At 41.4% G+C, this 12,377-nt stretch overlaps 1 long non-coding RNA gene across 1 annotated transcript in view; it reads left to right on the plus strand.

Moving 5' to 3' along the window:
- The window catches only part of LOC144492537 (uncharacterized), a 50,121-nt gene extending 47,125 nt beyond the window's left edge, over positions 1–2,996 (plus strand). Inside the window, exon 3 of the long non-coding RNA XR_013497601.1 lies at positions 1,316–2,996. This is a non-coding gene — a long non-coding RNA (uncharacterized LOC144492537). The remainder of the gene's footprint in view (positions 1–1,315) is intronic.
- The last annotated feature ends 9,381 nt before the right edge of the window (positions 2,997–12,377 follow it).

The following is a 12,377-nucleotide window of genomic DNA, read 5'->3' on the forward strand; positions in this document are numbered from 1 at the left end:
TTACAGGACTAGTCACTGACCAGATTTGGTGTGGGAAACAAGAGTTTTTTTTTCTGTCCTGCAACACTCTCTGATCTTTTCACAGAATTGTGTCAGGACTTGAACTAAAGACATTTCTTCCCAAATACAGCGCACTTTCCCCTTACCATTATGGCGCTCATGTGTCAGTCGCCAAGCTCTGCTCACTTGATAACATGTAAAGGATGGCCATTCTCTGCAGCCTTTCTTTCTTAGCTCGTTGCAAATTCTCAATCTGTCTGAGCATGTTTAATTAAGATATTAAAAGTACTGAATTCTTGAGCTATATTTTACATTATTGATTTTTTTAACCAATAAAAAATGAAGATAAATTAACAATTAAAGCTGCCAGTTGACCATGGGAGAGGGGAAATAACCTTCAGTCTTTTAACAGTAAATTGTCATGGAAAAAATGGCCTACTCAGGAAGAGATGTAAGTGCTCCAGAAGAAAAAGGAGTTAGCATTAGTTGTGTTGGATTACAGCATTATTGTGATGTCAATAATGTTCTATTGAGTAGACAAAAAACCAGTGCAGCACCAGTAAACACTTTGTACATTGTAGATTCTTATTGAGAAGCCAATAGTAATTTGGATACTGACAGTTTGGATCAAATGAACTCCAGTGATTTAGGCCCATTTGATGCAGAATGACACTAATGGCATTTAGGGAAGGGCATTTTTTCACTCCAGCTGTCTTTCCTGTATAAGGCTCATGTAAAAGTAGCCTTAATATTAACCCAGTTGATATGGTCTTATTTACATGAAAAAGCAAATTGAAATGCACCACAATTTGTCAACATCTGCGAAAGCAGATGGGCTCATATTTCAAGTAGCGCCCCTTCAACAGGATAATCTTCACCTGAAACAATAGCCCGTCTCTCTGTTTAACCTCGGACAGAGTTGTTGTGTATTTTTTATTTCTTAATTTTTAATACCTGCAGTGCTGCTATTTATTTCTTGTTTGGTAATTAATTTAGCAAAGTAACTCCTTTTAATTACCCACACAGACACACACACACACACACACGCACACACACACTCTTTATCTTACAGAAGAGGAGCAGCTGGACGATACTTCCATGTCTCAATGGATACCGTAAGAGTCAAATGCCAATAGACGGGTGGGAAAGATCTGAGCTTGTGCTCTTCCTCGGATTGTGTTTCTTGTCACTCTCCCTGTCATATCTCCCAAGGTCATTAGGGTATTAAATCTGCAGGGAAATAATGCAAGTTACCATTTAATTCGGGTCGATTGAATTTGCTGCCGCTGATTAATTTACTTATTTTTTTCCACAGCTTCATGTACCTGTTCTGAGACATGAAATTCGCAAGGAAAAAAAAAATGAAGCATGTGTGGAATCTGCTGTACTGGATTATGTGCTGTGTGTGATGATTTTGCAGCGGATCAGTGGATATGGAGTTTAGCTATCCAGTAGCTGTGTCTGCTATTCACCATTAACTCGCTGGCTGGAGGGAGGCTGAGTGTGAACTTCCCCCTCCCCTAGGGAAGCTGATAATATCACTGATGATTTTGAAAAGATTAGATAGGAACCACATAGCAGATAGCAGCATCCTCTGAATTAATGAAGTGCTACTTGTCACACCAGGTCTATTGTCTCCTAACCCCTTTCTGAGCCATTCTTTCTGTGCAGCCAAATAGTCCCCTTGAAATTAATTTTAATATTTAGCAAAAAAAATTGCATAAAGCCAGGCTGTGCTTTCCAGCACTGCACCAATCTAATTTTTATCAAAAATCATCATGACTGTTTGCCGACCTGCATTTTGTATGCAAGCTAAGTGTTGTAGTCCAATTACTTCCTGACATCTGGTAACATCTGCAGTTGGTAAAAATTCGGCCCTTTTAGCTCACCAACTATTCTTTTGTGCAGTGCTGACCTGTAAACACACAACTGCTGTACAGGGAAACTCTGAATTATTTGTTTATCAACTAGCTTTTGCCATTTCTTCTGACCGTAAAAAGCTGAACAGCATTTAAATAATATGTGCCTCTGGCTTGCAAGAGTCAAAAGCTGGTTGGTAAATGATAGACATATAAACAACAGCAAATTTCTAGTTTAAAAAATTAAAATACCCTGTGCCCGGCATAGCAAGGCCTCTTTAATTTCATAAGTAACAGATTTTTAAAGGAAGCTTTGCAGTACTTACTGCTGACGATCTGTTCATGTATGTGATGTGAAAAAGCTTAAAGTTAGGTATCAACTATAGGTGAACTGTGTGATCATTCAAAGCCACCGCATGCCCCACTGTTTCTGGTTCATTCCGCCAAATATGCTTTTGTATCAGTTATATTAATTGCAGATTCAGAAAATTATCTAAATAAAAAATGAATATGCATTTGCCTACTTCAGTCCCTGTAATGTGGAACTTTGATTTTCTCTCCAAATCTCCCTACTCCAGTCCTACTGACCTGAGAGATCACAATTAAATAACCTGGGCCTGGAACAATGAACGTTTTGGAGTACAACACAGCTCGGTTCTATAGTCTAGACAACTATTTGGATTGTTAAAAAAAAAATTCTACTGTAAATACTCGTTTATTTGTATGCGGACTGCTGAACTAGTAGACTGAAGATTGACTGACTATTCTCATTGGAAATGCAAGCTAACAACCCTGAGTTGTGATGCCTCTAAGAATATCATCTTAATCCACCAGGGCCACTTTTAATCGCTCTTGACGTTAAATGTCACGAAAGTGAGGTAAAACCCAGTCTCATTCTTATGGCAGTAAGACCCATGAAGGGTTGTCTTATCATTTTGTGGAGGTCTTTGATCTTTCTGACCTGGGCCAGACAGGAAATTCATGGGTGAAATCCGTTCCCAGAACGGATTCCCCACTGTTTCTCTATCTTCCAGATCAGCTCGCTTGCTGTGATGTTGTCTCAGAGTGAGGGGACAGAGGCAGATTTACTTTGTTTGATTAGACGGTGCAAGTGTGTGACAGTTTCTGTGCCATATGCATCACATAATTGTTTTTGCCAAGTGTTCCATCTCAGGATGTTTTACATTTACAGAATCTCTTGCAGTAAGTAAGAAAACGATAGCTAGTTCGCAAAAACAAAATTTCCTCGGCACTGACAAGAACTATTTGGGTGATTATTGAATTCTGACAGAGCATATATAGAAAAAGTTACACATTAACAAACCAGTTGTAGTGTAACACCCCTTCTGAAACTTTATTAGTAGAAAAACTTGTTTCAGTTTAGTGTTTCATTATTGCTCACTATATGGAGTAAACCTCACATTATCCAGCACTCGAACAACTGGAATTCGCTACGAATCAGAATTTCTGATGTCCGCCTGATATGAATCATCACTTTACCAATGAGGTTATCCAGAACCCATATCTTGTATTGTATTATTTAATCATTTAATTTGTGTTTTAATGTGCTGTTAAAGATGTAGAAGTAAAAAGAATGCTGGTCTTTACTTCCTGAGTACTTGCACATGAGTTCACGTTGCAAGTATTATGTTGTTTTCCACTGGTAAAAAGAATTCCCCATTGACTGGCATTTTTGATTATCTGGCACCACCCATTCCCTGCGCATGCCAGGTCATAAAGATTTGAAAGTACATGTATATCATATAATCATAATAATCACCATAATCCCAGATGACCAACGGCTGCTCTCCACTCTGAGGGTGAGAGCTGGCTGTAGTGATTTAACCTAAGGATCAACACATCTCAGATGAGGGACAAGGTTGAGAAAGCCAGGCCTTCATGAATAACGTCAGCCAGTACGGGAATTGAACCCAGGCTGTTGGCATCGCTCTGTATCACTAACTAGTTGTCCAACCAACTGAGCTAAACTGCGTAGACGCAATGCATGCTATAGTGACAGTAGGATGTGTGTAAAAAAAAAAGTTTTTAAAAAACGTCGCTCTTTGATAATTTCATACTTGAAAAAAAACTCCTTTTTACTACAGGCTAATAAAACTGTCCATCATCTCAACCCTTTAAAGTATCAATAGCTGAATCTGCCAGCACTTGAAACCTCTTTATCTTGTGTAAGTAAACATTGTGAAATTGATAGCATAGATCAGAGAGCCAGAACTGTCAATTAAGCAGTGTTTTCCCTGGGGCTCAAGTGTATCAACAGGCTAATGGATTTCTGGGCTGTCAGCCAAGCCTCATTATGTATTCTTGGCAGAGAGCGCAGAAGGGTTTGAAAGATTGCACATGCATGGATGTTTTGTGTGAAGCATGGTCTGAAAGTTAATTGGTAAGACTGGCCATAGAAAATGGCCATAAAAAATGGTTGACTGCCAAGTGTGCCAATGGAGGAATCTTTTTCAATGAGGGATTTAAATCAGATTATCCTTCAGACTTCTGAAACCAGCATTCCACCTGTATGCTTCAGTGGCATCCACTGAACATCAGCTAAAGAAGAATCAAATCTAGGGTTCAACTGCATTATTTTACTGTACTTTTCTTCTAGATTACATCAAAACTTTGGCAAGGTCAACTTTTTTTTGGCCTAGGGGAGTTGGTTGTATCAGGTTCTAATTTTTACAGTAGAATCTGTTACAAAGATCGACTGGGGGAGACCACCAAGTATTTACCACAACAGTAAAGACAATAATTAGAGCATATAGCAAGGCCCTTTGATAGAGTCTGCATGAAGTCCATTCCAAAGGTGGAATACAGATTGTTCATTCTGTATTTTGACCAGCTACTGCAAAAAATGCTCTTTTAGACACATAGGGTACAATGAGCAACCCTGAGTTTTATTGGAGATGAGGTCATAATTAATGGTTAAACCAATTGAAGAATTCTTTTAGGGAAACCAGTTTTTATAGAAAAGTGATTTTAGCAGAGATAATACTGCACTCGTATGTTGGAGAATGGGAACATCTGCAAAGCATGGTCCTGGTAAAGGAAGAATTCCAGCTGGAGCAGACAAATATTTGGCGTAGGTGCCAGTGATGAAGTACCTCACTCCCTGCCATTATGTAATAGATAATTGCAGATGTGTGGCTACTAATATATTGGTGACAGGCAAGATTCTTCATTGCCTGTATGATTGTAAAAGCTGAGGCTAAAATATCATCTGTATATCTTGCTTTATTTCTGGGAATACTGTTTGATGTGCCAATAGAGAAATTCCAAGTGTCGGACACGGAGGCCTGAAGTATAATGAGTACCTCTTCCATGTGTGGTCAATGGGAGAAACTTGGAGATGTTGTTTGTTTGAGAGGAGGAAAGATGATATTTCAAATGGTTAGAGAAGGTTGGTAAACAAAATACACATGTTAGCATTGCATATTGATTGTGTGGATAAGTTCACGTCTGGGAGTATTGAGTTGATGGTACTACGAAGAGGTTCAAAAGGTGCCCTTTAACTCTTACAGTTCTGAACTTCAGTAGCTCAAGGAACTGTTATGTCCCATTAAATACCTTCACATGCTGCATGGTATATTGTAAAAAGAAATTAGTTTATCCAGACTCTTTCATTCACAGGCGGGTTGTGCCTGCTTCTCATCTTGTCTTTGCACATTTGTCCTTATTTTCCCCTTCTCGCTTCTTTGCTAGGATGTGGTAATGCAATTTTCAACCGAGGGAAAATACATTTTCAAATCACTGCAGCTTTGCTGCGAATGATAACATTTTCAGACCTATATTTCTGGTTTGTGGCAAATAGCACAACAGAAGAGGAAAGCAAAGAAATAAGGAAGTGAAATTGGGGCCCCAGTGAACATGACTTCACTGGTCCACAGAGCAACCATTGCTCATGCGGTCAGCCCTCAGAAAAAACTTTCAGTTCAGCCTGGTACAACCCAAGCGGCCCTAAAAGTTCTTCTTTTCATTCACCATGTGGGATTTCAAATTCTTTTAATTAGGAATTGCAGGGAGGTTGGCCACAGTTTCCCTCATATGATTTCCCTAAACCGACCTCTATATTTACACAGGAAGTTTGTTTTTCAGTGGAGAAAGATGGTCTGTTTTATAACCTGTGAAAGACCATTTATCTCCCACATTCATAACAAACAGATATGTAAAAATCCATCAAAGAATCAAATGATATCATCATTATCCCGTAAATTATCACAGTATTGAAGCAGGAATTCAACTTCTTGTAGGCCGCAGCCTTTACTGAAGTTGGAAAATTAAATGTTCATAAATCACTACACTTAATTTCTCTACCACACAGAAGTGTATTCACATATTTTGACTCGCTGCCAAATTGTGCTGATTCAGTAGCCAGTTTGTGCTTGTTGTTGTCTCTCTTGCAGTGTGGTGCCAAGGATACGCATATGTCTTACTTTTTCCCCAGCTGGAAGGGGTGGTGACTGCAGGTTATATAAACAAATTCCCTAGTTAGTAACCATTATTTTGTCATCCCAAGAAGAATGGCAGCCCTGTTCTGTTTGAATGGCACTGCAAGTATCTGTCCAATCTGCCTGCAATGCCAGCCTGTGGACTGATGTTCACTCACGGGTGCAGCAGCGCCCGGGAAATACTCACTTTCAACCTTCAAACCTTTGCCTGAAGAGTGATGATCAGCTATGTGTCTTGTAAAGTGGAGAGTGTGCGTGTGTGTGTGGAGTAACAGTTTTACATTACACCACCAAACAATCAAGGCCTGTAATGTTTATGAGGAATCACTGCGGTTTCACTGAGCCATGGAATGCATTTTTAATACTTCTAAAGGGTTTCTGACATTCCTGATAGTTATTTCTGTACGAAGGTACAAGAAAAGACTTCCTGAGCCGTGCACTGCACTGAAGTAGGCCCCATGCCAAATCCTATTTTAGTCTGTGGTACAGGTTACAAGTACTCAGGTGCAGCAAACATTGGCAAAGAGAAGTGGGCCTAGGGCAAACAAAGGATAGGCAAAGCGCCACTTCCATTCAGGTGATTGTTCAGCTCTCACTAGCGTATGCAGTAAGCCTGGGGCCCATCTCATTCTGACAGCTTGATAGGCAGCTCAGGGAAGCCAGCCTATAACCGACTTACAAGTGGAGCATATAACTGAAACCTTAAGGTGGGCTTGCTGTGTTCGCAGTCACTTATTTATTTAACTTTTACATTTCATTCTGATGTTGCCTTGTTACTCTAGTTTCTTGTAAAACCGAACAGGCCAACCGTGATTTTGTAATCGGAACCCAGAGGATATGGTGTAACTTCTGGAGTAGTCTGAAGAAGTTGCTTTATAGGTGTGGGATAACTGTAATTCATTAATATTCATTGCTCATTAAAATGTAAGTACTATGATTTACAATCTGACCACATTTATTGAAGTAAATTGAACAAGTATGTGGGCTAAATAAGTCCCATATACTGTAGAAATGATACAGGAATCAGTTTAAACATTGTGTGGCTTAATGAGAGATTCTGAATTAATAGAGGCCATTTTAACAAGCAGTCTGTGTAGGTGATTAACCCATTAGGTAACATACAGCATAGAAGCAAAACCCTTTCTTCCTCAAGAGTTCTTTCTTCAAAAGCAGGAGTGTTTTGTTCAATTATAATTAGCAACAATTTAAAGAAAAGTCAGTTCCTGAATTGAATTGATGGAATTTTTTAAAAATACAGACATCCGAACATTTTGTTAATTTCCAACACTCAAGAAACTAGATACCATCCAGGACAAAGCAGTTCGCTTGATTGGCACCCCATCCACCACAATAAACATTCACTTCCTCCACCACCAACACACAGGGGCAGCAGTGTGTAGCACCTACAAGATGCACTGCAGCAACTCACCAAGGTTCTTTAGACAGCACCCTCCTAACCTGTGACCTCTACCATCTGGAAGGACAAGAATAGCAGATGTATGGGAACACTGCCACCTGCATGTTCCCCTCCAAGTCACACCACCCTGACTTGGAATTATAATGCTGTTCCTTCACTTACATGGATAAGATGGGTATAGAGGGATATGGGCCAAACATGGGCAACTGGGATTAGCTTAGGGGTTAATAAAAGGGGCGGCATGGACAAGTTGGGCCAAAGGGCCTGTTTCCATGCTGTAAACCTCTATGACACTGTAATTGGATTAAAATCATGGAACACCCTAATAGCACTGTGGGTGTTCCTACAACACTTGGAGTGTAGTGGTTGAAGAAGGCGGTTCACCAGCACCTTCTCAAGGGCAGTTAGGGATAGGCAATAAATGTTGGCCAGCCAGCGACGCCACACCCCATGAAGGGAAAGTTTAAAAATAGCTTTAGGTGCACAACATAATTCCCAGGTAACATTGATCAGACTCTTCCATTTGTTTTCTTCATTATTTTCTTAACTTCAAGGTATGGTTTATGCAAATTGTACTTTGGTTGCTTTGACACATCCAAAGTCCAGCATTATTTATTATTTTCTGTTTAGCTCTTGCCTGTTTAGTGATTTGTCTTCTTTGAAATGTTTTTTTCTAGTTCTCAGAAGGAACAGTTCAGGACATATGCCAGCAGAAAGTAAATCTGAACTTGTAAAACAAGAACATATCATGTGGTATAAGAGCACTGTGCTGGCAATAGCCAACTTGTGATGTAACATTAAATACTAAGGACTAGCAAATAGTCATTGTCCATGGCCTCTGCTTCTGAACTTGAGTGAAAGGCATTTTTCAACCATTCTGAGCAGGACGGCACGGTAGCACAGTGGTTAGCACTGCTGCCTTACAGCGCCAGGGACCTGGGTTCAATTCCTGTTCGGGTCACAGTCTGCATGTAGTTTGCACGTTCTCCCCGTGTCTGTGTGGGTCGCCTCTGGGAGCTCCATTCTCCAAAGATGTGCGAGTTAGGTTGATTGGCCATGTTAAATTGCCCTTGGTGTCAGGGGGACGAGCTAGGGTAAATACGTGGGATAGTATCTGTGTGGGATTGTGGTCGGTGCAGACTTGATAGGGCAAATGGCCTCCTTCTGCACTGTAGGGATTCAATGATATTATTTTATGGTACCCTGGATAAACCAGTATCCCCCTGGAGTGGTGTACTTATCCATCACAAGAATGTTAATTTTATTGCCCTTCCTATGTTTTATAAGGGTAATCAATCATTTTGATTTGGTTATGGGGGAATGACTCAGATATGAACACCAGAAAAAGAGGATGAGATTTTTTAAAATTATCCGAATTGCCTTTTTATTGCCTATCCCTAACTGCCCTTGAGAAGGTGCTGGTGAACCGCCTTCTTCAACCACTACACTCCAAATTATAGTGCATCCTGAGGTGGAATCCTTTGCTCTTGCTGGTGGTGAGCTTGGAGGCAGGAAGGGCATTTCCTGAGGTGGGGTGGTGGCCTACCTGAACTCACCATCTAACTGCCTCCCACAGAATTAAGTTCTGTCCACCCTGCTGCCAGTTGGGACTCTTAAATGGTCAATTAGTGACCACTTAAAGGCCTTATCCTATGCCTACTGGTATTACCTCAGCTGCAAGTGGACCTGTCACCATGCAGCATGCATGGCAGGTGAACCTATGCGAGGCACTTGTCAATATTTGGGGGGAGGGTGGAGTGGGATTGATGTGCCCGATTGAGTCACTGAACATCAGGGAGGAGAGGGGGATTACTGAGAGTCACTCCCCGGCTCTTTCCGACTCCCCTCTCCCCGCAGTCCCTACCTCACAAAACCCTACCCACCCCCATTACATCACTTACCTCTAGCCTGGGTCCTTTGCAATCCTGGGACTCCAGGGGATGGCCTTGCGACAGCAGCCACTGTCTCCTCAGTGGCACTGCTGAGAATTGACACCCAGCCTGGCAGCTCTCGCTAGATGGAACGTCCGCCTGGGGTCTTGGTTCCGGGGGAAGACTTGTCCTTGACATTTCCACTGATTGCTTGAGCTTCCCTGAAAAGAGGCACCACGTGTCTCTCACCAGCTCCCCAGCCGCAGGTGAGATCCCAACGCCTCAACAAGATTCTTCCCCAGACTCTCACCATGCTCTCTCTCTCTCTCTCTCTGAAATACACTTGCACAAAACGCATCGGAAAAGTTAGGAAAAAATCTGAGGAAATCCCTCCCTGAACTCTGCGGGTGATCAAACATACTCCAGGAGATCTCAGCGACAAATAGCACTATCCCCGTCAACCCAACTAGGTTTTGCATTCAAGACCAGCATCATTTTATACTGACATGCTACAAACCGTGGGCACCTCGTGAAGAAACTTGACTGTCTTTGTTATGTCCCCACATTATTAAAAATAACATTATCTTGGATCCTATTTAAGCTTACACCGTTGATATATATTGAGTGCCCAGTGTGGTACTAAATTTGTACAGATTGTAAATAAAAGTCTTTTTCTAAACCATTTTCTGATGATTGTTACTTGTTGATTAGGGCATCTTACTCGTTCAAGTAATAAAACATTCAAGGCTATGGGCCATGTGCTGGTAAATGGGATTAGGTGGAGGTCAGGGGCGGGATTCTTCGGCCGTGCTCACCTGATAAACGAAGATTCCTGACCGACTTCAATGGACCTTTACATGGTCCGCCTCCCCCCGCCCGCTAGAATTCCAATGGTGGGCGGGATGGGAGAATTCCGGTCCAGGTGTTTAATGCATGTCGGTACAGACTCAATGGGCCGAAGTGCCTCTTCCGTACTGTATGATTCTATGAAAACATTTCCCTTCCTATAATGTGGAAACTTTAAATACTTATAATAACACCATTTCCATAAAGTGTGACCAAAGTAAAGCCTTTGACCTCTGCATTAACATATGACATACATGCACAGGTTATACCACCTTCAACCTCTTCCTCTTCACTTATTCACTGCAAATTTCAAGATTTGAAATAATTCTTGTCAATAAAAGTCTTTTTGTAAACCATTTCTGATGATTGTTACTTATTGATTAGGACATCTTACTCGTTGGAACTCGGGAACTTAGAGTTCATTTGCAGTGTGGTTACTTTGCAGTTTCTGCATGCCCCACCCACCACAATTCATTTTAGAAACATTTTATGGATTCATCTCTGTTTATATTATAATACATAACTGTTTCTAATGGTCCATTTCTGTGTTTGGTACCATCCCCTTTAACCTTTGTAACTTTGCAACATCCGTGGCCATTGTACATTAATATAGTGCATGTTGCATATTTTAAATGGTGTGCGTTTTAATTAGGGAAAGGGTACTTCTTTAAATAGTATCAAATCATCTTTTCACGCAGAGAGGGTGAATGTTGACCATTATTCATGAACCTCATTTTGCGACTGAACGGTTTATCGAAGGAAAATATGGAAGCTCCATGAACATTGCCATCCTCAGTGAAGGCGATGTTAGTATTTCATAGTTTCTGCTAGTGGTTCTTAAATACCGAGTAGTTTAAGGTAACAAAGTTAAAGTTCTTTTATTAGTCACAAGTAGGCTTACATTAACACTGCAATGAAGTTATTGTGAAAGTCCCCTAGTCGACACATTCCGGCACCTGTTTGGGTCAATCCACCTAACCAGCACATCTTTCAGACTGTGGGAGGAATCCAGAGCAGCCGGAGTAAACCCATGCAGACACGGGGAGAACGTGCAGACTCCGCACAGACAGTGACCCAAGCCAGGAATCGAACCCAGGTCTCTGGTGCTGTGAGGCAGCAGTGCTAACCATTATGCCACTATGCCACCCACAAGGTGAACAAGTGTTCGGTGTTGATTGTTAATTGTACTCCAGTATGTATATAAAGAGTCAGCCAGCACTGGGCATGGGTGTTAGAGGGGAGAAGTAAGCTCTGAGGTGAGCAATAAACAGCCTCTACCGGAGCATCCTACTCTCAGTGTCTTCTTCCCAACCAAGGTTGAAAATTCCTCAACAAATGGAATCCAGAACGAGTGCAAAGCACAAGTATTTGTAGTCATTTCAGCCAGAAGTGCCAAGTTGATAATCCATCACAGTTTCCTCTTGAGGTCCCACTATCACAGAAGCAATCTGATTCATTCCTTGTAACCTAGAAACCAGTTTAGTGCACTGCAGGCAGCAGAAGCTTTGGCGTGTGATAACCGCAAGACTTGTGCTCCAGAGCTAGCCACCTCACTCGTCAGGCTGTTAAGACAGCTGCAATACTGGCATCTACCCGGCAATGTGGAAAATTGCCCAGCTTTGTTCATCCACAAAAAGCAGGAAAAATCCAACCTGGCCACTGACTGTCCTGTCTGCCCATCTCAATAATCAGCTAATTGAAAGAAATGGCCATTGATAGTGCTATCAAGTGGACATTCCTCACCAGCTCCAGACCCATTACAGCCCTGTCCAAACATGGACAAAGGAGCCAAATTCAAGAGTTGAGATGAGCACAGCTGCCCCTAACATCAGGACAGGCTTTGACTGTGTGTAACATTAAGGAGCCCTAGTAAAGTTGAAATTAACAAGACTAGAGGGAAAAAGCTCCACTGCTGGAAGCATTTCTA

The sequence above is a fragment of the Mustelus asterias genome, chromosome 4 (assembly GCF_964213995.1).
Source record: "Mustelus asterias chromosome 4, sMusAst1.hap1.1, whole genome shotgun sequence".
In the NCBI taxonomy this organism is placed as follows: domain Eukaryota; kingdom Metazoa; phylum Chordata; class Chondrichthyes; order Carcharhiniformes; family Triakidae; genus Mustelus; species Mustelus asterias.